The sequence below is a fragment of the Ochotona curzoniae genome, unplaced genomic scaffold, assembly GCF_017591425.1.
Source record: "Ochotona curzoniae isolate NIBS_2020 unplaced genomic scaffold, NIBS_Ocur_1.0 scaffold_4812, whole genome shotgun sequence".
In the NCBI taxonomy this organism is placed as follows: domain Eukaryota; kingdom Metazoa; phylum Chordata; class Mammalia; order Lagomorpha; family Ochotonidae; genus Ochotona; species Ochotona curzoniae.
In genome coordinates, this window is record NW_024467124.1 from 27,351 (window position 1) to 50,000 (window position 22,650).

The 22,650-nt window shown below is 73.0% G+C and overlaps 12 non-coding genes across 12 annotated transcripts; all 12 read right to left on the minus strand.

Annotated features, from left to right (window-relative positions):
* Positions 1 to 1,338: 1,338 nt before the first annotated feature.
* On the minus strand, positions 1,339 to 1,457 carry LOC121149947. The gene has a single exon (XR_005882892.1). It is a non-coding gene; the product is annotated as a 5S ribosomal RNA (ribosomal RNA).
* A 1,752-nt stretch (positions 1,458 to 3,209) lies between these two features.
* Positions 3,210 to 3,328, minus strand: LOC121149948. The gene has a single exon (XR_005882893.1). It is a non-coding gene; the product is annotated as a 5S ribosomal RNA (ribosomal RNA).
* Positions 3,329 to 5,071: 1,743 nt separating this feature from the next.
* LOC121149933 lies at positions 5,072 to 5,190 on the minus strand. Its single transcript, XR_005882879.1, has one exon. It is a non-coding gene; the product is annotated as a 5S ribosomal RNA (ribosomal RNA).
* Positions 5,191 to 6,920: 1,730 nt separating this feature from the next.
* LOC121149964 lies at positions 6,921 to 7,038 on the minus strand. The gene has a single exon (XR_005882908.1). It is a non-coding gene; the product is annotated as a 5S ribosomal RNA (ribosomal RNA).
* Positions 7,039 to 8,786: 1,748 nt separating this feature from the next.
* Positions 8,787 to 8,905, minus strand: LOC121149949. Its single transcript, XR_005882894.1, has one exon. It is a non-coding gene; the product is annotated as a 5S ribosomal RNA (ribosomal RNA).
* Positions 8,906 to 10,649: 1,744 nt separating this feature from the next.
* LOC121149950 lies at positions 10,650 to 10,768 on the minus strand. The gene has a single exon (XR_005882895.1). It is a non-coding gene; the product is annotated as a 5S ribosomal RNA (ribosomal RNA).
* A 1,751-nt stretch (positions 10,769 to 12,519) lies between these two features.
* LOC121149951 lies at positions 12,520 to 12,638 on the minus strand. The gene has a single exon (XR_005882896.1). It is a non-coding gene; the product is annotated as a 5S ribosomal RNA (ribosomal RNA).
* Positions 12,639 to 14,383: 1,745 nt separating this feature from the next.
* On the minus strand, positions 14,384 to 14,502 carry LOC121149952. Its single transcript, XR_005882897.1, has one exon. It is a non-coding gene; the product is annotated as a 5S ribosomal RNA (ribosomal RNA).
* Positions 14,503 to 16,249: 1,747 nt separating this feature from the next.
* Positions 16,250 to 16,368, minus strand: LOC121149953. The gene has a single exon (XR_005882898.1). It is a non-coding gene; the product is annotated as a 5S ribosomal RNA (ribosomal RNA).
* A 1,760-nt stretch (positions 16,369 to 18,128) lies between these two features.
* On the minus strand, positions 18,129 to 18,247 carry LOC121149954. The gene has a single exon (XR_005882899.1). It is a non-coding gene; the product is annotated as a 5S ribosomal RNA (ribosomal RNA).
* Positions 18,248 to 20,004: 1,757 nt separating this feature from the next.
* LOC121149955 lies at positions 20,005 to 20,123 on the minus strand. Its single transcript, XR_005882900.1, has one exon. It is a non-coding gene; the product is annotated as a 5S ribosomal RNA (ribosomal RNA).
* Positions 20,124 to 21,884: 1,761 nt separating this feature from the next.
* LOC121149957 lies at positions 21,885 to 22,003 on the minus strand. Its single transcript, XR_005882902.1, has one exon. It is a non-coding gene; the product is annotated as a 5S ribosomal RNA (ribosomal RNA).
* Between the last annotated feature and the right edge of the window lie 647 nt (positions 22,004 to 22,650).

Sequence of the window (22,650 nt, forward strand, 5' to 3'; positions counted from 1 at the left end):
CTGCTGCGCCCTGCCCTCCTACGGCTGGGCACGACGCTGGGAGCCCCGGCAGCTGGCACACGCCCGCATGCCCGCCCGCCCGCCCGCCCGCACCCACGGGGTCCCAGACACCCAGCCCCGGCGGGCCCCGCCCGTGGAGACCTGGGGGCCCCGGGGACGCTCCCCGCTCCCCATCCCACCCCTCTCCCACCCCCACCCCTTCCCCCACAGCCACCCTCACTCCCACCAAGCAAGCAAGCAAGCAAGCAAGCAAGCAAGCAAGCAAGCAATCAGCCACGCTGGGCACCACCACGGGTCGGGACCGGGCACCGGGGTCGCCGCGCCGCGCCGCACGGCCCACTCCAGCGCACGGGGTCACCCTCACCCACCGACTGATGCACACACGCACGCACAGGCCAGCACGCAGGGACCCCACTCGCTGGCCAGCACGCAGGCAGCAGGCACGCACTCAGTCCTACACCACCCACAGGCTTCGAGGCACAGGAGGGATTTCGGTCCACAGGGCAGGTTTGCCCACGCCACAGTGGGGCGCCTGGGCATCCCCTACACCCACGGGCGGGACTGCTGCGGCGGGTGTCTGCGGTGGGGGTGTGTCTGCGGGGGCCGGGGGAGGGTTGCCGGCCGGCCGGGTGGGTGGGGGAGGGGGTCCCTCGGGTGGGCTCTGGCAGGTGGCGTGCAGGCAAGGTTCTCCCCAGGCCTGGCACAGGACCACTGAGTGTGCGTGCAGGCGGGCCCTGCGCAGTGGCGAGCCTGGGCTGGCGAGGTGGTGCTGCTGTTGGTGCTGTTGGGGGCTGGCTGCGGGCGCTGTGTGCCCTGGAGGGGCCCGATTCCGGGGTGTGGGTGTGGGTGTGGGTGTGGGCAGGTGGGTGTGGGCAGGTGGCCAGGGAGGCTGCGGGCCGAGGGCAGATGGTGGCGTGGCGTGGCGTGAGTGTGTGCGTGCTTGGCAGAAGAGGTTGGCTGGGCGGCTGTGTGTGTGTGTGTGGCAGGTGGCTGTGCAGGGTAGGGCGGGCTGGGGCGCTGGCTAGTGTGTGTGGGGCCTCGGGGTGGACACCGTTGCAGGCGGCGGTGGCGGCGGGCCCCTGGGTTGCATGGGGCGTGGGAGGCGTGTGGCGGAGCGCTGGGAGAGCAGCAGCAGCAGGCAGGGGAAGGGAAGGGAAGCTGGGCAGGCCAGAGCAGGTAGGCAGGCAGGGTAGCAGGTGGCAGGGCAAGCAGGCCGGGCGCTGGTGGTGTGCCGGGGTTCCGAGCTGGTCGGGGGTGTGGGCTGGGGCTGGGTGGGCGAGCGGGGCGGGCAGGCAGGCTGGCAGGAAAAGGAGGGAGCGGGCATGGGCTGGGGGCAAAAGCCTACAGCACCCGGTATTCCCAGGCGGTCTCCCATCCAAGTACTAACCAGGCCCGACCCTGCTTAGCTTCCGAGATCAGACGAGATCGGGCGCGTTCAGGGTGGTATGGCCGTAGACGACACACGCCGCCTCACAGCCGCTCTTCAGCCTGCTGCCGCCCCTGCCCGCCCTCCGCGCTGCCCTGCCCTGCCCTGCCCTGCCCTGCCCTGCCCCACCGCCCGCCCAAGCCCGCCCTCCACCCCTGCTGCTGCTGCTGCTGCTGCTGCTGCTGCACCACCTGCTGCCGCCCCTGCCCGCAGCGCCAGGCCAACACCGGCCCACCTCCTGCTTCAGCGGCCCCCAGGACACTCCAGCTCTCTTCCCAGGCCGCCTCCCCCTGCCCGCAGCCAGGGCGCCTCACCGCGCACCCCCCGCACCCCGGCATTCTCCTCGTCCCTCCCGCCTCCCGCAGCTGGGGAGGAGGCACCGCCGCCGGAGAGGGCTGGAGGGGTGGCCTTCGCGGCCGGGCTTCCAGGGGGCGCCTCACACTGCTGCGCCCTGCCCTCCTACGGCTGGGCACGACGCTGGGAGCCCCGGCAGCTGGCACACGCCCGCATGCCCGCCCGCCCGCCCGCCCGCACCCACGGGGTCCCAGACACCCAGCCCCGGCGGGCCCCGCCCGTGGAGACCTGGGGGCCCCGGGGACGCTCCCCGCTCCCCATCCCACCCCTCTCCCACCCCCACCCCTTCCCCCACAGCCACCCTCACTCCCACCAAGCAAGCAAGCAAGCAAGCAAGCAAGCAAGCAAGCAAGCAATCAGCCACGCTGGGCACCACCACGGGTCGGGACCGGGCACCGGGGTCGCCGCGCCGCGCCGCACGGCCCACTCCAGCGCACGGGGTCACCCTCACCCACCGACTGATGCACACACGCACGCACAGGCCAGCACGCAGGGACCCCACTCGCTGGCCAGCACGCAGGCAGCAGGCACGCACTCAGTCCTACACCACCCACAGGCTTCGAGGCACAGGAGGGATTTCGGTCCACAGGGCAGGTTTGCCCACGCCACAGTGGGGCGCCTGGGCATCCCCTACACCCACGGGCGGGACTGCTGCGGCGGGTGTCTGCGGTGGGGGTGTGTCTGCGGGGGCCGGGGGAGGGTTGCCGGCCGGCCGGGTGGGTGGGGGAGGGGGTCCCTCGGGTGGGCTCTGGCAGGTGGCGTGCAGGCAAGGTTCTCCCCAGGCCTGGCACAGGACCACTGAGTGTGCGTGCAGGCGGGCCCTGCGCAGTGGCGAGCCTGGGCTGGCGAGGTGGTGCTGCTGTTGGTGCTGTTGGGGCTGGCTGCGGGCGCTGTGTGCCCTGGAGGGGCCCGATTCCGGGGTGTGGGTGTGGGTGTGGGTGTGGGCAGGTGGGTGTGGGCAGGTGGCCAGGGAGGCTGCGGGCCGAGGGCAGATGGTGGCGTGGCGTGGCGTGGCGTGAGTGTGTGCGTGCTTGGCAGAAGAGGTTGGCTGGGCGGCTGTGTGTGTGTGTGTGGCAGGTGGCTGTGCAGGGTAGGGCGGGCTGGGGCGCTGGCTAGTGTGTGTGGGGCCTCGGGGTGGACACCGTTGCAGGCGGCGGTGGCGGCGGGCCCCTGGGTTGCATGGGGCGTGGGAGGCGTGTGGCGGAGCGCTGGGAGAGCAGCAGCAGCAGGCAGGGGAAGGGAAGGGAAGCTGGGCAGGCCAGAGCAGGTAGGCAGGCAGGGTAGCAGGTGGCAGGGCAAGCAGGCCGGGCGCTGGTGGTGTGCCGGGGTTCCGAGCTGGTCGGGGGTGTGGGCTGGGGCTGGGTGGGCGAGCGGGGCGGGCAGGCAGGCTGGCAGGAAAAGGAGGGAGCGGGCATGGGCTGGGGGCAAAAGCCTACAGCACCCGGTATTCCCAGGCGGTCTCCCATCCAAGTACTAACCAGGCCCGACCCTGCTTAGCTTCCGAGATCAGACGAGATCGGGCGCGTTCAGGGTGGTATGGCCGTAGACGACACACGCCGCCTCACAGCCGCTCTTCAGCCTGCTGCCGCCCCTGCCCGCCCTCCGCGCTGCCCTGCCCTGCCCTGCCCTGCCCTGCCCTGCCCCACCGCCCGCCCAAGCCCGCCCTCCACCCCTGCTGCTGCTGCTGCTGCTGCTGCTGCACCTGCTGCCGCCCCTGCCCGCAGCGCCAGGCCAACACCGGCCCACCTCTGCTTCAGCGGCCCCCAGGACACTCCAGCTCTCTTCCCAGGCCGCCTCCCCCTGCCCGCAGCCAGGGCGCCTCACCGCGCACCCCCGCACCCCGGCATTCTCCTCGTCCCTCCCGCCTCCCGCAGCTGGGGAGGAGGCACCGCCGCCGGAGAGGGCTGGAGGGGTGGCCTTCGCGGCCGGGCTTCCAGGGGGCGCCTCACACTGCTGCGCCCTGCCCTCCTACGGCTGGGCACGACGCTGGGAGCCCCGGCAGCTGGCACACGCCCGCATGCCCGCCCGCCCGCCCGCCCGCACCCACGGGGTCCCAGACACCCAGCCCGGCGGGCCCCGCCCGTGGAGACCTGGGGGCCCCGGGGACGCTCCCCGCTCCCCATCCCACCCCTCTCCCACCCCCACCCCTTCCCCCACAGCCACCCTCACTCCCACCAAGCAAGCAAGCAAGCAAGCAAGCAAGCAAGCAAGCAAGCAAGCAATCAGCCACGCTGGGCACCACCACGGGTCGGGACCGGGCACCGGGGTCGCCGCGCCGCGCCGCACGGCCCACTCCAGCGCACGGGGTCACCCTCACCCACCGACTGATGCACACACGCACGCACAGGCCAGCACGCAGGGACCCCACTCGCTGGCCAGCACGCAGGCAGCAGGCACGCACTCAGTCCTACACCACCCACAGGCTTCGAGGCACAGGAGGGATTTCGGTCCACAGGGCAGGTTTGCCCACGCCACAGTGGGGCGCCTGGGCATCCCCTACACCCACGGGCGGGACTGCTGCGGCGGGTGTCTGCGGTGGGGGTGTGTCTGCGGGGGCCGGGGAGGGTTGCCGGCCGGCCGGGTGGGTGGGGGAGGGGGTCCCTCGGGTGGGCTCTGGCAGGTGGCGTGCAGGCAAGGTTCTCCCCAGGCCTGGCACAGGACCACTGAGTGTGCGTGCAGGCGGGCCCTGCGCAGTGGCGAGCCTGGGCTGGCGAGGTGGTGCTGCTGTTGGTGCTGTTGGGGGCTGGCTGCGGGCGCTGTGTGCCCTGGAGGGGCCCGATTCCGGGGTGTGGGTGTGGGTGTGGGTGTGGGCAGGTGGGTGTGGGCAGGTGGCCAGGGAGGCTGCGGGCCGAGGGCAGATGGTGGCGTGGCGTGGCGTGAGTGTGTGCGTGCTTGGCAGAAGAGGTTGGCTGGGCGGCTGTGTGTGTGTGTGTGGCAGGTGGCTGTGCAGGGTAGGGCGGGCTGGGGCGCTGGCTAGTGTGTGTGGGGCCTCGGGGTGGACACCGTTGCAGGCGGCGGTGGCGGCGGGCCCCTGGGTTGCATGGGGCGTGGGAGGCGTGTGGCGGAGCGCTGGGAGAGCAGCAGCAGCAGGCAGGGGAAGGGAAGGGAAGCTGGGCAGGCCAGAGCAGGTAGGCAGGCAGGGTAGCAGGTGGCAGGGCAAGCAGGCCGGGCGCTGGTGGTGTGGCCGGGGTTCCGAGCTGGTCGGGGGTGTGGGCTGGGGCTGGGTGGGCGAGCGGGGCGGGCAGGCAGGCTGGCAGGAAAAGGAGGGAGCGGGCATGGGCTGGGGGCAAAAGCCTACAGCACCCGGTATTCCCAGGCGGTCTCCCATCCAAGTACTAACCAGGCCCGACCCTGCTTAGCTTCCGAGATCAGACGGGATCGGGCGCGTTCAGGGTGGTATGGCCGTAGACGACACACGCCGCCTCACAGCCGCTCTTCAGCCTGCTGCCGCCCCTGCCCGCCCTCCGGCGCCCTGCCCTGCCCTGCCCTGCCCTGCCCTGCCCACCGCCCGCCCAAGCCCGCCCTCCACCCCTGCTGCTGCTGCTGCTGCGCTGCTGCACCTGCTGCCGCCCCTGCCCGCAGCGCCAGGCCAACCCGGCCCACCTCCTGCTTCAGCGGCCCCCAGGACACTCCAGCTCTCTTCCCAGGCCGCCTCCCCTGCCCGCAGCCAGGGCGCCTCACCGCGCACCCCCGCACCCGGCATTCTCCTCGTCCCTCCCGCCTCCCGCAGCTGGGGAGGAGGCACCGCCGCCGGAGAGGGCTGGAGGGGTGGCCTTCGCGGCGGGCTTCCAGGGGCGCCTCACACTGCTGCGCCCTGCCCTCCTACGGCTGGGCACGACGCTGGGAGCCCCGGCAGCTGGCACACGCCCGCATGCCCGCCCGCCCCCCGCCCGCACCCACGGGGTCCCAGACACCCAGCCCCGGCGGGCCCCGCCCGTGGAGACCTGGGGGCCCCGGGGACGCTCCCCGCTCCCCATACCCACCCCTCTCCCACCCCCACCCCTTCCCCCACAGCCACCCTCACTCCCACCAAGCAAGCAAGCAAGCAAGCAAGCAAGCAAGCAAGCAAGCAATCAGCCACGCTGGGCACCACCACGGGTCGGGACCGGGCACCGGGGTCGCCGCGCCGCGCCGCACGGCCCACTCCAGCGCACGGGGTCACCCTCACCCACCGACTGATGCACACACGCACGCACAGGCCAGCACGCAGGGACCCCACTCGCTGGCCAGCACGCAGGCAGCAGGCACGCACTCAGTCCTACACCACCCACAGCTTCGAGGCACAGGAGGGATTTCGGTCCCACAGGGCAGGTTTGCCCACGCCACAGTGGGGCGCCTGGGCATCCCCTACACCCACGGGCGGGACTGCTGCGGCGGGTGTCTGCGGTGGGGGTGTGTCTGCGGGGGCCGGGGGAGGGTTGCCGGCCGGCCGGGTGGGTGGGGGAGGGGGTCCCTCGGGTGGGCTCTGGCAGGTGGCGTGCAGGCAAGGTTCTCCCCAGGCCTGGCAACAGGACCACTGAGTGTGCGTGCAGGCGGGCCCTGCGCAGTGGCGAGCCTGGGCTGGCGAGGTGGTGCTGCTGTTGGTGCTGTTGGGGGCTGGCTGCGGGCGCTGTGTGCCCTGGAGGGGCCCGATTCCGGGGGGTGGGTGTGGGTGTGGGTGTGGGCAGGTGGGTGTGGGCAGGTGGCCAGGGAGGCTGCGGGCCGAGGGCAGATGGTGGCGTGGCGTGGCGTGAGTGTGTGCGTGCTTGGCAGAAGAGGTTGGCTGGGCGGCTGTGTGTGTGTGTGTGGCAGGTGGCTGTGCAGGGTAGGGCGGGCTGGGGCGCTGGCTAGTGTGTGTGGGGCCTCGGGTGGACACCGTTGCAGGCGGCGGTGGCGGCGGGCCCCTGGGTTGCATGGGGCGTGGGAGGCGTGTGGCGGAGCGCTGGGAGAGCAGCAGCAGCAGGCAGGGAAGGGAAGGGAAGCTGGGCAGGCCAGAGCAGGTAGGCAGGCAGGGTAGCAGGTGGCAGGGCAAGCAGGCCGGGCGCTGGTGGTGTGCCGGGGTTCCGAGCTGGTCGGGGGTGTGGGCTGGGGCTGGGTGGGCGAGCGGGCGGGCAGGCAGGCTGGCAGGAAAAGGAGGGAGCGGGCATGGGCTGGGGGCAAAAGCCTACAGCACCCGGTATTCCCAGGCGGTCTCCCATCCAAGTACTAACCAGGCCCGACCCTGCTTAGCTTCCGAGATCAGACGAGATCGGGCGCGTTCAGGGTGGTATGGCGTAGACGACACACGCCGCCTCACAGCCGCTCTTCAGCCTGCTGCCGCCCCTGCCCGCCCTCCGCGCTGCCCTGCCCTGCCCTGCCCTGCCCTGCCCTGCCCCACCGCCCGCCCAAGCCCGCCCTCCACCCCTGCTGCTGCTGCTGCTGCTGCTGCTTGCACCTGCTGCCGCCCCTGCCCGCAGCGCCAGGCCAACACCGGCCCACCTCCTGCTTCAGCGGCCCCCAGGACACTCCAGCTCTCTTCCCAGGCCGCCTCCCCCTGCCCGCAGCCAGGGCGCCTCAACCGCGCCACCCCCCGCACCCCGGCATTCTCCTCGTCCCTCCCGCCTCCCGCAGCTGGGGAGGAGGCACCGCCGCCGGAGGAGGGCTGGAGGGGTGGCCTTCGCGGCCGGGCTTCCAGGGGGCGCCTCACACTGCTGCGCCCTGCCCTCCTACGGCTGGGCACGACGCTGGGAGCCCCGGCAGCTGGCACACGCCCGCATGCCCGCCCGCCCGCCCGCCCGCACCCACGGGGTCCCAGACACCCAGCCCCGGCGGGCCCCGCCCGTGGAGACCTGGGGGCCCGGGGACGCTCCCCGCTCCCCATCCCACCCCTCTCCCACCCCCACCCCTTCCCCCACAGCCACCCTCACTCCCACCAAGCAAGCAAGCAAGCAAGCAAGCAAGCAAGCAAGCAAGCAATCAGCCACGCTGGGCACCACCACGGGTCGGGACCGGGCACCGGGGTCGCCGCGCCGCGCCGCACGGCCCACTCCAGCGCACGGGGTCACCCTCACCCACCGACTGATGCACACACGCACGCACAGGCCAGCACGCAGGGACCCCACTCGCTGGCCAGCACGCAGGCAGCAGGCACGCACTCAGTCCTACACCACCCACAGGCTTCGAGGCACAGGAGGGATTTCGGTCCACAGGGCAGGTTTGCCCACGCCACAGTGGGGCGCCTGGGCATCCCCTACACCCACGGGCGGGACTGCTGCGGCGGGTGTCTGCGGTGGGGGTGTGTCTGCGGGGGCCGGGGGAGGGTTGCCGGCCGGCCGGGTGGGTGGGGGAGGGGGTCCCTCGGGTGGGCTCTGGCAGGTGGCGTGCAGGCAAGGTTCTCCCCAGGCCTGGCACAGGACCACTGAGTGTGCGTGCAGGCGGGCCCTGCGCAGTGGCGAGCCTGGGCTGGCGAGGTGGTGCTGCTGTTGGTGCTGTTGGGGGCTGGCTGCGGGCGCTGTGTGCCCTGGAGGGGCCCGATTCCGGGGGTGTGGGTGTGGGTGTGGGTGTGGGCAGGTGGGTGTGGGCAGGTGGCCAGGGAGGCTGCGGGCCGAGGGCAGATGGTGGCGCGGGGCGTGGCGTGAGTGTGTGCGTGCTTGGCAGAAGAGGTTGGCTGGGCGGCTGTGTGTGTGTGTGTGGCAGGTGGCTGTGCAGGGTAGGGCGGGCTGGGGCGCTGGCTAGTGTGTGTGGGGCCTCGGGGTGGACACCGTTGCAGGCGGCGGTGGCGGCGGGCCCCTGGGTTGCATGGGGCGTGGGAGGCGTTGTGGCGGAGCGCTGGGAGAGCAGCAGCAGCAGGCAGGGGAAGGGAAGGGAAGCTGGGCAGGCCAGAGCAGGTAGGCAGGCAGGGTAGCAGGTGGCAGGGCAAGCAGGCCGGGCGCTGGTGGTGTGCCGGGGTTCCGAGCTGGTCGGGGGTGTGGGCTGGGGCTGGGTGGCGAGCGGGGCGGGCAGGCAGGCTGGCAGGAAAAGGAGGGAGCGGGCATGGGCTGGGGGCAAAAGCCTACAGCACCCGGTATTCCCAGGCGGTCTCCCATCCAAGTACTAACCAGGCCCGACCCTGCTTAGCTTCCGAGATCAGACGAGATCGGGCGCGTTCAGGGTGGTATGGCCGTAGACGACACACGCCGCCTCACAGCCGCTCTTCAGCCTGCTGCCGCCCCTGCCCGCCCTCCGCGCTGCCTGCCCTGCCCTGCCCTGCCTGCCCTGCCTGCCCCACCGCCCGCCCAAGCCCGCCCTCCACCCCTGCTGCTGCTGCTGCTGCTGCTGCTGCACCTGCTGCCGCCCCTGCCCGCAGCGCCAGGCCAACACCGGCCCACCTCCTGCTTCAGCGGCCCCCAGGACACTCCAGCTCTCTTCCCAGGCCGCCTCCCCCTGCCCGCAGCCAGGGCGCCTCACCGCGCACCCCCCGCACCCCGGCATTCTCCTCGTCCCTCCCGCCTCCCGCAGCTGGGGAGGAGGCACCGCCGCCGGAGAGGGCTGGAGGGGTGGCCTTCGCGGCCGGGCTTCCAGGGGGCGCCTCACACTGCTGCGCCCTGCCCTCCTACGGCTGGGCACGACGCTGGGAGCCCCGGCAGCTGGCACACGCCCGCATGCCCGCCCGCCCGCCCGCCCGCACCCACGGGGTCCCAGACACCCAGCCCCGGCGGGCCCCGCCCGTGGAGACCTGGGGGCCCCGGGGACGCTCCCCGCTCCCCATCCCACCCCTCTCCCACCCCCACCCCTTCCCCCACAGCCACCCTCACTCCCACCAAGCAAGCAAGCAAGCAAGCAAGCAAGCAAGCAAGCAAGCAATCAGCCACGCTGGGCACCACCACGGGTCGGGACCGGGCACCGGGGTCGCCGCGCCGCGCCGCACGGCCCACTCCAGCGCACGGGGTCACCCTCACCCACCGACTGATGCACACACGCACGCACAGGCCAGCACGCAGGGACCCCACTCGCTGGCCAGCACGCAGGCAGCAGGCACGCACTCAGTCCTACACCACCCACAGGCTTCGAGGCACAGGAGGGATTTCGGTCCACAGGGCAGGTTTGCCCACGCCACAGTGGGGCGCCTGGGCATCCCCTACACCCACGGGCGGGACTGCTGCGGCGGGTGTCTGCGGTGGGGGTGTGTCTGCGGGGGCCGGGGGAGGGTTGCCGGCCGGCCGGGTGGGTGGGGGAGGGGGTCCCTCGGGTGGGCTCTGGCAGGTGGCGTGCAGGCAAGGTTCTCCCCAGGCCTGGCACAGGACCACTGAGTGTGCGTGCAGGCGGGCCCTGCGCAGTGGCGAGCCTGGGCTGGCGAGGTGGTGCTGCTGTTGGTGCTGTTGGGGGCTGGCTGCGGGCGCTGTGTGCCCTGGAGGGGCCCGATTCCGGGGTGTGGGTGTGGGTGTGGGTGTGGGCAGGTGGGTGTGGGCAGGTGGCCAGGGAGGCTGCGGGCCGAGGGCAGATGGTGGCGTGGCGTGGCGTGAGTGTGTGCGTGCTTGGCAGAAGAGGTTGGCTGGGCGGCTGTGTGTGTGTGTGTGGCAGGTGGCTGTGCAGGGTAGGGCGGGCTGGGGCGCTGGCTAGTGTGTGTGGGGCCTCGGGGTGGACACCGTTGCAGGCGGCGGTGGCGGCGGGCCCCTGGGTTGCATGGGGCGTGGGAGGCGTGTGGCGGAGCGCTGGGAGAGCAGCAGCAGCAGGCAGGGGAAGGGAAGGGAAGCTGGGCAGGCCAGAGCAGGTAGGCAGGCAGGGTAGCAGGTGGCAGGGCAAGCAGGCCGGGCGCTGGTGGTGTGCCGGGGTTCCGAGCTGGTCGGGGGTGTGGGCTGGGGCTGGGTGGGCGAGCGGGGCGGGCAGGCAGGCTGGCAGGAAAAGGAGGGAGCGGGCATGGGCTGGGGGCAAAAGCCTACAGCACCCGGTATTCCCAGGCGGTCTCCCATCCAAGTACTAACCAGGCCCGACCCTGCTTAGCTTCCGAGATCAGACGAGATCGGGCGCGTTCAGGGTGGTATGGCCGTAGACGACACACGCCGCCTCACAGCCGCTCTTCAGCCTGCTGCCGCCCCTGCCCGCCCTCCGCGCTGCCCTGCCCTGCCCTGCCCTGCCCTGCCCTGCCCTGCCCCACCGCCCGCCCAAGCCCGCCCTCCACCCCTGCTGCTGCTGCTGCTGCTGCTGCTGCACCTGCTGCCGCCCCTGCCCGCAGCGCCAGGCCAACACCGGCCCACCTCCTGCTTCAGCGGCCCCCAGGACACTCCAGCTCTCTTCCCAGGCCGCCTCCCCCTGCCCGCAGCCAGGGCGCCTCACCGCGCACCCCCCGCACCCCGGCATTCTCCTCGTCCCTCCCGCCTCCCGCAGCTGGGGAGGAGGCACCGCCGCCGGAGAGGGCTGGAGGGGTGGCCTTCGCGGCCGGGCTTCCAGGGGGCGCCTCACACTGCTGCGCCCTGCCCTCCTACGGCTGGGCACGACGCTGGGAGCCCCGGCAGCTGGCACACGCCCGCATGCCCGCCCGCCCGCCCGCCCGCACCCACGGGGTCCCAGACACCCAGCCCCGGCGGGCCCCGCCCGTGGAGACCTGGGGGCCCCGGGGACGCTCCCCGCTCCCCATCCCACCCCTCTCCCACCCCCACCCTTCCCCCACAGCCACCCTCACTCCCACCAAGCAAGCAAGCAAGCAAGCAAGCAAGCAAGCAAGCAAGCAATCAGCCACGCTGGGCACCACCACGGGTCGGGACCGGGCACCGGGGTCGCCGCGCCGCGCCGCACGGCCCACTCCAGCGCACGGGGTCACCCTCACCCACCGACTGATGCACACACGCACGCACAGGCCAGCACGCAGGGACCCCACTCGCTGGCCAGCACGCAGGCAGCAGGCACGCACTCAGTCCTACACCACCCACAGGCTTCGAGGCACAGGAGGGATTTCGGTCCACAGGGCAGGTTTGCCCACGCCACAGTGGGGCGCCTGGGCATCCCCTACACCCACGGGCGGGACTGCTGCGGCGGGTGTCTGCGGTGGGGGTGTGTCTGCGGGGGCCGGGGGAGGGTTGCCGGCCGGCCGGGTGGGTGGGGGAGGGGGTCCCTCGGGTGGGCTCTGGCAGGTGGCGTGCAGGCAAGGTTCTCCCCAGGCCTGGCACAGGACCACTGAGTGTGCGTGCAGGCGGGCCCTGCGCAGTGGCGAGCCTGGGCTGGCGAGGTGGTGCTGCTGTTGGTGCTGTTGGGGGCTGGCTGCGGGCGCTGTGTGCCCTGGAGGGGCCCGATTCCGGGGTGTGGGTGTGGGTGTGGGTGTGGGCAGGTGGGTGTGGGCAGGTGGCCAGGGAGGCTGCGGGCCGAGGGCAGATGGTGGCGTGGCGTGGCGTGGCGTGAGTGTGTGCGTGCTTGGCAGAAGAGGTTGGCTGGGCGGCTGTGTGTGTGTGTGTGGCAGGTGGCTGTGCAGGGTAGGGCGGGCTGGGGCGCTGGCTAGTGTGTGTGGGGCCTCGGGGTGGACACCGTTGCAGGCGGCGGTGGCGGCGGGCCCCTGGGTTGCATGGGGCGTGGGAGGCGTGTGGCGGAGCGCTGGGAGAGCAGCAGCAGCAGGCAGGGGAAGGGAAGGGAAGCTGGGCAGGCCAGAGCAGGTAGGCAGGCAGGGTAGCAGGTGGCAGGGCAAGCAGGCCGGGCGCTGGTGGTGTGCCGGGGTTCCGAGCTGGTCGGGGGTGTGGGCTGGGGCTGGGTGGGCGAGCGGGGCGGGCAGGCAGGCTGGCAGGAAAAGGAGGGAGCGGGCATGGGCTGGGGGCAAAAGCCTACAGCACCCGGTATTCCCAGGCGGTCTCCCATCCAAGTACTAACCAGGCCCGACCCTGCTTAGCTTCCGAGATCAGACGAGATCGGGCGCGTTCAGGGTGGTATGGCCGTAGACGACACACGCCGCCTCACAGCCGTTCTTCAGCCTGCTGCCGCCCCTGCCCGCCCTCCGCGCTGCCCTGCCCTGCCCTGCCCTGCCCTGCCCTGCCCCACCGCCCGCCCAAGCCCGCCCTCCACCCCTGCTGCTGCTGCTGCTGCTGCTGCTGCTGCACCTGCTGCCGCCCCTGCCCGCAGCGCCAGGCCAACACCGGCCCACCTCCTGCTTCAGCGGCCCCCAGGACACTCCAGCTCTCTTCCCAGGCCGCCTCCCCCTGCCCGCAGCCAGGGCGCCTCACCGCGCACCCCCCGCACCCCGGCATTCTCCTCGTCCCTCCCGCCTCCCGCAGCTGGGGAGGAGGCACCGCCGCCGGAGAGGGCTGGAGGGGTGGCCTTCGCGGCCGGGCTTCCAGGGGGCGCCTCACACTGCTGCGCCCTGCCCTCCTACGGCTGGGCACGACGCTGGGAGCCCCGGCAGCTGGCACACGCCCGCATGCCCGCCCGCCCGCCCGCCCGCACCCACGGGGTCCCAGACACCCAGCCCCGGCGGGCCCCGCCCGTGGAGACCTGGGGGCCCCGGGGACGCTCCCCGCTCCCCATCCCACCCCTCTCCCACCCCCACCCCTTCCCCCACAGCCACCCTCACTCCCACCAAGCAAGCAAGCAAGCAAGCAAGCAAGCAAGCAAGCAATCAGCCACGCTGGGCACCACCACGGGTCGGGACCGGGCACCGGGGTCGCCGCGCCGCGCCGCACGGCCCACTCCAGCGCACGGGGTCACCCTCACCCACCGACTGATGCACACACGCACGCACAGGCCAGCACGCAGGGACCCCACTCGCTGGCCAGCACGCAGGCAGCAGGCACGCACTCAGTCCTACACCACCCACAGGCTTCGAGGCACAGGAGGGATTTCGGTCCACAGGGCAGGTTTGCCCACGCCACAGTGGGGCGCCTGGGCATCCCCTACACCCACGGGCGGGACTGCTGCGGCGGGTGTCTGCGGTGGGGGTGTGTCTGCGGGGGCCGGGGGAGGGTTGCCGGCCGGCCGGGTGGGTGGGGGAGGGGGTCCCTCGGGTGGGCTCTGGCAGGTGGCGTGCAGGCAAGGTTCTCCCCAGGCCTGGCACAGGACCACTGAGTGTGCGTGCAGGCGGGCCCTGCGCAGTGGCGAGCCTGGGCTGGCGAGGTGGTGCTGCTGTTGGTGCTGTTGGGGGCTGGCTGCGGGCGCTGTGTGCCCTGGAGGGGCCCGATTCCGGGGTGTGGGTGTGGGTGTGGGTGTGGGCAGGTGGGTGTGGGCAGGTGGCCAGGGAGGCTGCGGGCCGAGGGCAGATGGTGGCGTGCGTGGCGTGGCGTGAGTGTGTGCGTGCTTGGCAGAAGAGGTTGGCTGGGCGGCTGTGTGTGTGTGTGTGGCAGGTGGCTGTGCAGGGTAGGGCGGGCTGGGGCGCTGGCTAGTGTGTGTGGGGCCTCGGGGTGGACACCGTTGCAGGCGGCGGTGGCGGCGGGCCCCTGGGTTGCATGGGGCGTGGGAGGCGTGTGGCGGAGCGCTGGGAGAGCAGCAGCAGCAGGCAGGGGAAGGGAAGGGAAGCTGGGCAGGCCAGAGCAGGTAGGCAGGCAGGGTAGCAGGTGGCAGGGCAAGCAGGCCGGGCGCTGGTGGTGTGCCGGGGTTCCGAGCTGGTCGGGGGTGTGGGCTGGGGCTGGGTGGGCGAGCGGGGCGGGCAGGCAGGCTGGCAGGAAAAGGAGGGAGCGGGCATGGGCTGGGGGCAAAAGCCTACAGCACCCGGTATTCCCAGGCGGTCTCCCATCCAAGTACTAACCAGGCCCGACCCTGCTTAGCTTCCGAGATCAGACGAGATCGGGCGCGTTCAGGGTGGTATGGCCGTAGACGACACACGCCGCCTCACAGCCGTTCTTCAGCCTGCTGCCGCCCCTGCCCGCCCTCCGCGCTGCCCTGCCCTGCCCTGCCCTGCCCTGCCCTGCCCCACCGCCCGCCCAAGCCCGCCCTCCACCCCTGCTGCTGCTGCTGCTGCTGCTGCTGCACCTGCTGCCGCCCCTGCCCGCAGCGCCAGGCCAACACCGGCCCACCTCCTGCTTCAGCGGCCCCCAGGACACTCCAGCTCTCTTCCCAGGCCGCCTCCCCCTGCCCGCAGCCAGGGCGCCTCACCGCGCACCCCCCGCACCCCGGCATTCTCCTCGTCCCTCCCGCCTCCCGCAGCTGGGGAGGAGGCACCGCCGCCGGAGAGGGCTGGAGGGGTGGCCTTCGCGGCCGGGCTTCCAGGGGGCGCCTCACACTGCTGCGCCCTGCCCTCCTACGGCTGGGCACGACGCTGGGAGCCCCGGCAGCTGGCACACGCCCGCATGCCCGCCCGCCCGCCCGCCCGCACCCACGGGGTCCCAGACACCCAGCCCCGGCGGGCCCCGCCCGTGGAGACCTGGGGGCCCCGGGGACGCTCCCCGCTCCCCATCCCACCCCTCTCCCACCCCCACCCCTTCCCCCACAGCCACCCTCACTCCCACCAAGCAAGCAAGCAAGCAAGCAAGCAAGCAAGCAAGCAAGCAATCAGCCACGCTGGGCACCACCACGGGTCGGGACCGGGCACCGGGGTCGCCGCGCCGCGCCGCACGGCCCACTCCAGCGCACGGGGTCACCCTCACCCACCGACTGATGCACACACGCACGCACAGGCCAGCACGCAGGGACCCCACTCGCTGGCCAGCACGCAGGCAGCAGGCACGCACTCAGTCCTACACCACCCACAGGCTTCGAGGCACAGGAGGGATTTCGGTCCACAGGGCAGGTTTGCCCACGCCACAGTGGGGCGCCTGGGCATCCCCTACACCCACGGGCGGGACTGCTGCGGCGGGTGTCTGCGGTGGGGGTGTGTCTGCGGGGGCCGGGGGAGGGTTGCCGGCCGGCCGGGTGGGTGGGGGAGGGGGTCCCTCGGGTGGGCTCTGGCAGGTGGCGTGCAGGCAAGGTTCTCCCCAGGCCTGGCACAGGACCACTGAGTGTGCGTGCAGGCGGGCCCTGCGCAGTGGCGAGCCTGGGCTGGCGAGGTGGTGCTGCTGTTGGTGCTGTTGGGGGCTGGCTGCGGGCGCTGTGTGCCCTGGAGGGGCCCGATTCCGGGGTGTGGGTGTGGGTGTGGGTGTGGGCAGGTGGGTGTGGGCAGGTGGCCAGGGAGGCTGCGGGCCGAGGGCAGATGGTGGCGTGGCGTGGCGTGGCGTGAGTGTGTGCGTGCTTGGCAGAAGAGGTTGGCTGGGCGGCTGTGTGTGTGTGTGTGGCAGGTGGCTGTGCAGGGTAGGGCGGGCTGGGGCGCTGGCTAGTGTGTGTGGGGCCTCGGGGTGGACACCGTTGCAGGCGGCGGTGGCGGCGGGCCCCTGGGTTGCATGGGGCGTGGGAGGCGTGTGGCGGAGCGCTGGGAGAGCAGCAGCAGCAGGCAGGGGAAGGGAAGGGAAGCTGGGCAGGCCAGAGCAGGTAGGCAGGCAGGGTAGCAGGTGGCAGGGCAAGCAGGCCGGGCGCTGGTGGTGTGCCGGGGTTCCGAGCTGGTCGGGGGTGTGGGCTGGGGCTGGGTGGGCGAGCGGGGCGGGCAGGCAGGCTGGCAGGAAAAGGAGGGAGCGGGCATGGGCTGGGGGCAAAAGCCTACAGCACCCGGTATTCCCAGGCGGTCTCCCATCCAAGTACTAACCAGGCCCGACCCTGCTTAGCTTCCGAGATCAGACGAGATCGGGCGCGTTCAGGGTGGTATGGCCGTAGACGACACACGCCGCCTCACAGCCGCTCTTCAGCCTGCTGCCGCCCCTGCCCGCCCTCCGCGCTGCCCTGCCCTGCCCCTGCCTGCCCTGCCCTGCCCTGCCCCACCGCCCGCCCAAGCCCGCCCTCCACCCCTGCTGCTGCTGCTGCTGCTGCTGCTGCTGCACCACCTGCTGCCGCCCCTGCCCGCAGCGCCAGGCCAACACCGGCCCACCTCCTGCTTCAGCGGCCCCCAGGACACTCCAGCTCTCTTCCCAGGCCGCCTCCCCCTGCCCGCAGCCAGGGCGCCTCACCGCGCACCCCCCGCACCCCGGCATTCTCCTCGTCCCTCCCGCCTCCCGCAGCTGGGGAGGAGGCACCGCCGCCGGAGAGGGCTGGAGGGGTGGCCTTCGCGGCCGGGCTTCCAGGGGGCGCCTCACACTGCTGCGCCCTGCCCTCCTACGGCTGGGCACGACGCTGGGAGCCCCGGCAGCTGGCACACGCCCGCATGCCCGCCCGCCCGCCCGCCCGCACCCACGGGGTCCCAGACACCCAGCCCCGGCGGGCCCCGCCCGTGGAGACCTGGGGGCCCCGGGGACGCTCCCCGCTCCCCATCCCACCCCTCTCCCACCCCCACCCCTTCCCCCACAGCCACCCTCACTCCCACCAAGCAAGCAAGCAAGCAAGCAAGCAAGCAAGCAAGCAAGCAATCAGCCACGCTGGGCACCACCACGGGTCGGGACCGGGCACCGGGGTCGCCGCGCCGCGCCGCACGGCCCACTCCAGCGCACGGGGTCACCCTCACCCACCGACTGATGCACACACGCACGCACAGGCCAGCACGCAGGGACCCCACTCGCTGGCCAGCACGCAGGCAGCAGGCACGCACTCAGTCCTACACCACCCACAGGCTTCGAGGCACAGGAGGGATTTCGGTCCACAGGGCAGGTTTGCCCACGCCACAGTGGGGCGCCTGGGCATCCCCTACACCCACGGGCGGGACTGCTGCGGCGGGTGTCTGCGGTGGGGGTGTGTCTGCGGGGGCCGGGGGAGGGTTGCCGGCCGGCCGGGTGGGTGGGGGAGGGGGTCCCTCGGGTGGGCTCTGGCAGGTGGCGTGCAGGCAAGGTTCTCCCCAGGCCTGGCACAGGACCACTGAGTGTGCGTGCAGGCGGGCCCTGCGCAGTGGCGAGCCTGGGCTGGCGAGGTGGTGCTGCTGTTGGTGCTGTTGGGGGCTGGCTGCGGGCGCTGTGTGCCCTGGAGGGGCCCGATTCCGGGGTGTGGGTGTGTGGGTGTGGGTGTGGGCAGGTGGGTGTGGGCAGGTGGCCAGGGAGGCTGCGGGCCGAGGGCAGATGGTGGCGTGGCGTGGCGTGGCGTGAGTGTGTGCGTGCTTGGCAGAAGAGGTTGGCTGGGCGGCTGTGTGTGTGTGTGTGGCAGGTGGCTGTGCAGGGTAGGGCGGGCTGGGGCGCTGGCTAGTGTGTGTGGGGCCTCGGGGTGGACACCGTTGCAGGCGGCGGTGGCGGCGGGCCCCTGGGTTGCATGGGGCGTGGGAGGCGTGTGGCGGAGCGCTGGGAGAGCAGCAGCAGCAGGCAGGGGAAGGGAAGGGAAGCTGGGCAGGCCAGAGCAGGTAGGCAGGCAGGGTAGCAGGTGGCAGGGCAAGCAGGCCGGGCGCTGGTGGTGTGCCGGGGTTCCGAGCTGGTCGGGGGTGTGGGCTGGGGCTGGGTGGGCGAGCGGGGCGGGCAGGCAGGCTGGCAGGAAAAGGAGGGAGCGGGCATGGGCTGGGGGCAAAAGCCTACAGCACCCGGTATTCCCAGGCGGTCTCCCATCCAAGTACTAACCAGGCCCGACCCTGCTTAGCTTCCGAGATCAGACGAGATCGGGCGCGTTCAGGGTGGTATGGCCGTAGACGACACACGCCGCCTCACAGCCGCTCTTCAGCCTGCTGCCGCCCCTGCCCGCCCTCCGCGCTGCCCTGCCCTGCCCTGCCCTGCCCTGCCCTGCCCTGCCCCACCGCCCGCCCAAGCCCGCCCTCCACCCCTGCTGCTGCTGCTGCTGCTGCTGCTGCCACCTGCTGCCGCCCCTGCCCGCAGCGCCAGGCCAACACCGGCCCACCTCCTGCTTCAGCGGCCCCCAGGACACTCCAGCTCTCTTCCCAGGCCGCCTCCCCCTGCCCGCAGCCAGGGCGCCTCACCGCGCACCCCCCGCACCCCGGCATTCTCCTCGTCCCTCCCGCCTCCCGCAGCTGGGGAGGAGGCACCGCCGCCGGAGAGGGCTGGAGGGGTGGCCTTCGCGGCCGGGCTTCCAGGGGGCGCCTCACACTGCTGCGCCCTGCCCTCCTACGGCTGGGCACGACGCTGGGAGCCCCGGCAGCTGGCACACGCCCGCATGCCCGCCCGCCCGCCCGCCCGCACCCACGGGGTCCCAGACACCCAGCCCCGGCGGGCCCCGCCCGTGGAGACCTGGGGGCCCCGGGGACGCTCCCCGCTCCCCATCCCACCCCTCTCCCACCCCCACCCCTTCCCCCACAGCCACCCTCACTCCCACCAAGCAAGCAAGCAAGCAAGCAAGCAAGCAAGCAAGCAAGCAATCAGCCACGCTGGGCACCACCACGGGTCGGGACCGGGCACCGGGGTCGCCGCGCGCGCCGCGCCGCACGGCCCACTCCAGCGCACGGGGTCACCCTCACCCACCGACTGATGCACACACGCACGCACAGGCCAGCACGCAGGGACCCCACTCGCTGGCCAGCACGCAGGCAGCAGGCACGCACTCAGTCCTACACCACCCACAGGCTTCGAGGCACAGGAGGGATTTCGGTCCACAGGGCAGGTTTGCCCACGCCACAGTGGGGCGCCTGGGCATCCCCTACACCCACGGGCGGGACTGCTGCGGCGGGTGTCTGCGGTGGGGGTGTGTCTGCGGGGGCCGGGGGAGGGTTGCCGGCCGGCCGGGTGGGTGGGGGAGGGGGTCCCTCGGGTGGGCTCTGGCAGGTGGCGTGCAGGCAAGGTTCTCCCCAGGCCTGGCACAGGACCACTGAGTGTGCGTGCAGGCGGGCCCTGCGCAGTGGCGAGCCTGGGCTGGCGAGGTGGTGCTGCTGTTGGTGCTGTTGGGGGCTGGCTGCGGGCGCTGTGTGCCCTGGAGGGGCCCGATTCCGGGGTGTGGGTGTGGGTGTGGGTGTGGGCAGGTGGGTGTGGGCAGGTGGCCAGGGAGGCTGCGGGCCGAGGGCAGATGGTGGCGTGGCGTGGCGTGGCGTGAGTGTGTGCGTGCTTGGCAGAAGAGGTTGGCTGGGCGGCTGTGTGTGTGTGTGTGGCAGGTGGCTGTGCAGGGTAGGGCGGGCTGGGGCGCTGGCTAGTGTGTGTGGGGCCTCGGGGTGGACACCGTTGCAGGCGGCGGTGGCGGCGGGCCCCTGGGTTGCATGGGGCGTGGGAGGCGTGTGGCGGAGCGCTGGGAGAGCAGCAGCAGCAGGCAGGGGAAGGGAAGGGAAGCTGGGCAGGCCAGAGCAGGTAGGCAGGCAGGGTAGCAGGTGGCAGGGCAAGCAGGCCGGGCGCTGGTGGTGTGCCGGGGTTCCGAGCTGGTCGGGGGTGTGGGCTGGGGCTGGGTGGGCGAGCGGGGCGGGCAGGCAGGCTGGCAGGAAAAGGAGGGAGCGGGCATGGGCTGGGGGCAAAAGCCTACAGCACCCGGTATTCCCAGGCGGTCTCCCATCCAAGTACTAACCAGGCCCGACCCTGCTTAGCTTCCGAGATCAGACGAGATCGGGCGCGTTCAGGGTGGTATGGCCGTAGACGACACACGCCGCCTCACAGCCGCTCTTCAGCCTGCTGCCGCCCCTGCCCGCCCTCCGCGCTGCCCTGCCCTGCCCTGCCCTGCCCTGCCCTGCCCTGCCCCACCGCCCGCCCAAGCCCGCCCTCCACCCCTGCTGCTGCTGCTGCTGCTGCTGCTGCTGCACCTGCTGCCGCCCCTGCCCGCAGCGCCAGGCCAACACCGGCCCACCTCCTGCTTCAGCGGCCCCCAGGACACTCCAGCTCTCTTCCCAGGCCGCCTCCCCCTGCCCGCAGCCAGGGCGCCTCACCGCGCACCCCCCGCACCCCGGCATTCTCCTCGTCCCTCCCGCCTCCCGCAGCTGGGGAGGAGGCACCGCCGCCGGAGAGGGCTGGAGGGGTGGCCTTCGCGGCCGGGCTTCCAGGGGGCGCCTCACACTGCTGCGCCCTGCCCTCCTACGGCTGGGCACGACGCTGGGAGCCCCGGCAGCTGGCACACGCCCGCATGCCCGCCCGCCCGCCCGCCCGCACCCACGGGGTCCCAGACACCCAGCCCCGGCGGGCCCCGCCCGTGGAGACCTGGGGGCCCCGGGGACGCTCCCCGCTCCCCATCCCACCCCTCTCCCACCCCCACCCCTTCCCCCACAGCCACCCTCACTCCCACCAAGCAAGCAAGCAAGCAAGCAAGCAAGCAAGCAAGCAAGCAATCAGCCACGCTGGGCACCACCACGGGTCGGGACCGGGCACCGGGGTCGCCGCGCCGCGCCGCACGGCCCACTCCAGCGCACGGGGTCACCCTCACCCACCGACTGATGCACACACGCACGCACAGGCCAGCACGCAGGGACCCCACTCGCTGGCCAGCACGCAGGCAGCAGGCACGCACTCAGTCCTACACCACCCACAGGCTTCGAGGCACAGGAGGGATTTCGGTCCACAGGGCAGGTTTGCCCACGCCACAGTGGGGCGCCTGGGCATCCCCTACACCCACGGGCGGGACTGCTGCGGCGGGTGTCTGCGGTGGGGGTGTGTCTGCGGGGGCCGGGGGAGGGTTGCCGGCCGGCCGGGTGGGTGGGGGAGGGGGTCCCTCGGGTGGGCTCTGGCAGGTGGCGTGCAGGCAAGGTTCTCCCCAGGCCTGGCACAGGACCACTGAGTGTGCGTGCAGGCGGGCCCTGCGCAGTGGCGAGCCTGGGCTGGCGAGGTGGTGCTGCTGTTGGTGCTGTTGGGGGCTGGCTGCGGGCGCTGTGTGCCCTGGAGGGGCCCGATTCCGGGGTGTGGGTGTGGGTGTGGGTGTGGGTGTGGGCAGGTGGGTGTGGGCAGGTGGCCAGGGAGGCTGCGGGCCGAGGGCAGATGGTGGCGTGGCGTGGCGTGGCGTGAGTGTGTGCGTGCTTGGCAGAAGAGGTTGGCTGGGCGGCTGTGTGTGTGTGTGTGGCAGGTGGCTGTGCAGGGTAGGGCGGGCTGGGGCGCTGGCTAGTGTGTGTGGGGCCTCGGGGTGGACACCGTTGCAGGCGGCGGTGGCGGCGGGCCCCTGGGTTGCATGGGGCGTGGGAGGCGTGTGGCGGAGCGCTGGGAGAGCAGCAGCAGCAGGCAGGGGAAGGGAAGGGAAGCTGGGCAGGCCAGAGCAGGTAGGCAGGCAGGGTAGCAGGTGGCAGGGCAAGCAGGCCGGGCGCTGGTGGTGTGCCGGGGTTCCGAGCTGGTCGGGGGTGTGGGCTGGGGCTGGGTGGGCGAGCGGGGCGGGCAGGCAGGCTGGCAGGAAAAGGAGGGAGCGGGCATGGGCTGGGGGCAAAAGCCTACAGCACCCGGTATTCCCAGGCGGTCTCCCATCCAAGTACTAACCAGGCCCGACCCTGCTTAGCTTCCGAGATCAGACGAGATCGGGCGCGTTCAGGGTGGTATGGCCGTAGACGACACACGCCGCCTCACAGCCGCTCTTCAGCCTCACGCCGCCCCTGCCCGCCCTCCGCGCTGCCCTGCCCTGCCCTGCCCTGCCCTGCCCTGCCCTGCCCCACCGCCCGCCCAAGCCCGCCCTCCACCCCTGCTGCTGCTGCTGCTGCTGCTGCTGCACCACCTGCTGCCGCCCCTGCCCGCAGCGCCAGGCCAACACCGGCCCACCTCCTGCTTCAGCGGCCCCCAGGACACTCCAGCTCTCTTCCCAGGCCGCCTCCCCCTGCCCGCAGCCAGGGCGCCTCACCGCGCACCCCCCGCACCCCGGCATTCTCCTCGTCCCTCCCGCCTCCCGCAGCTGGGGAGGAGGCACCGCCGCCGGAGAGGGCTGGAGGGGTGGCCTTCGCGGCCGGGCTTCCAGGGGGCGCCTCACACTGCTGCGCCCTGCCCTCCTACGGCTGGGCACGACGCTGGGAGCCCCGGCAGCTGGCACACGCCCGCATGCCCGCCCGCCCGCCCGCCCGCACCCACGGGGTCCCAGACACCCAGCCCCGGCGGGCCCCGCCCGTGGAGACCTGGGGGCCCCGGGGACGCTCCCCGCTCCCCATCCCACCCCTCTCCCACCCCCACCCCTTCCCCCACAGCCACCCTCACTCCCACCAAGCAAGC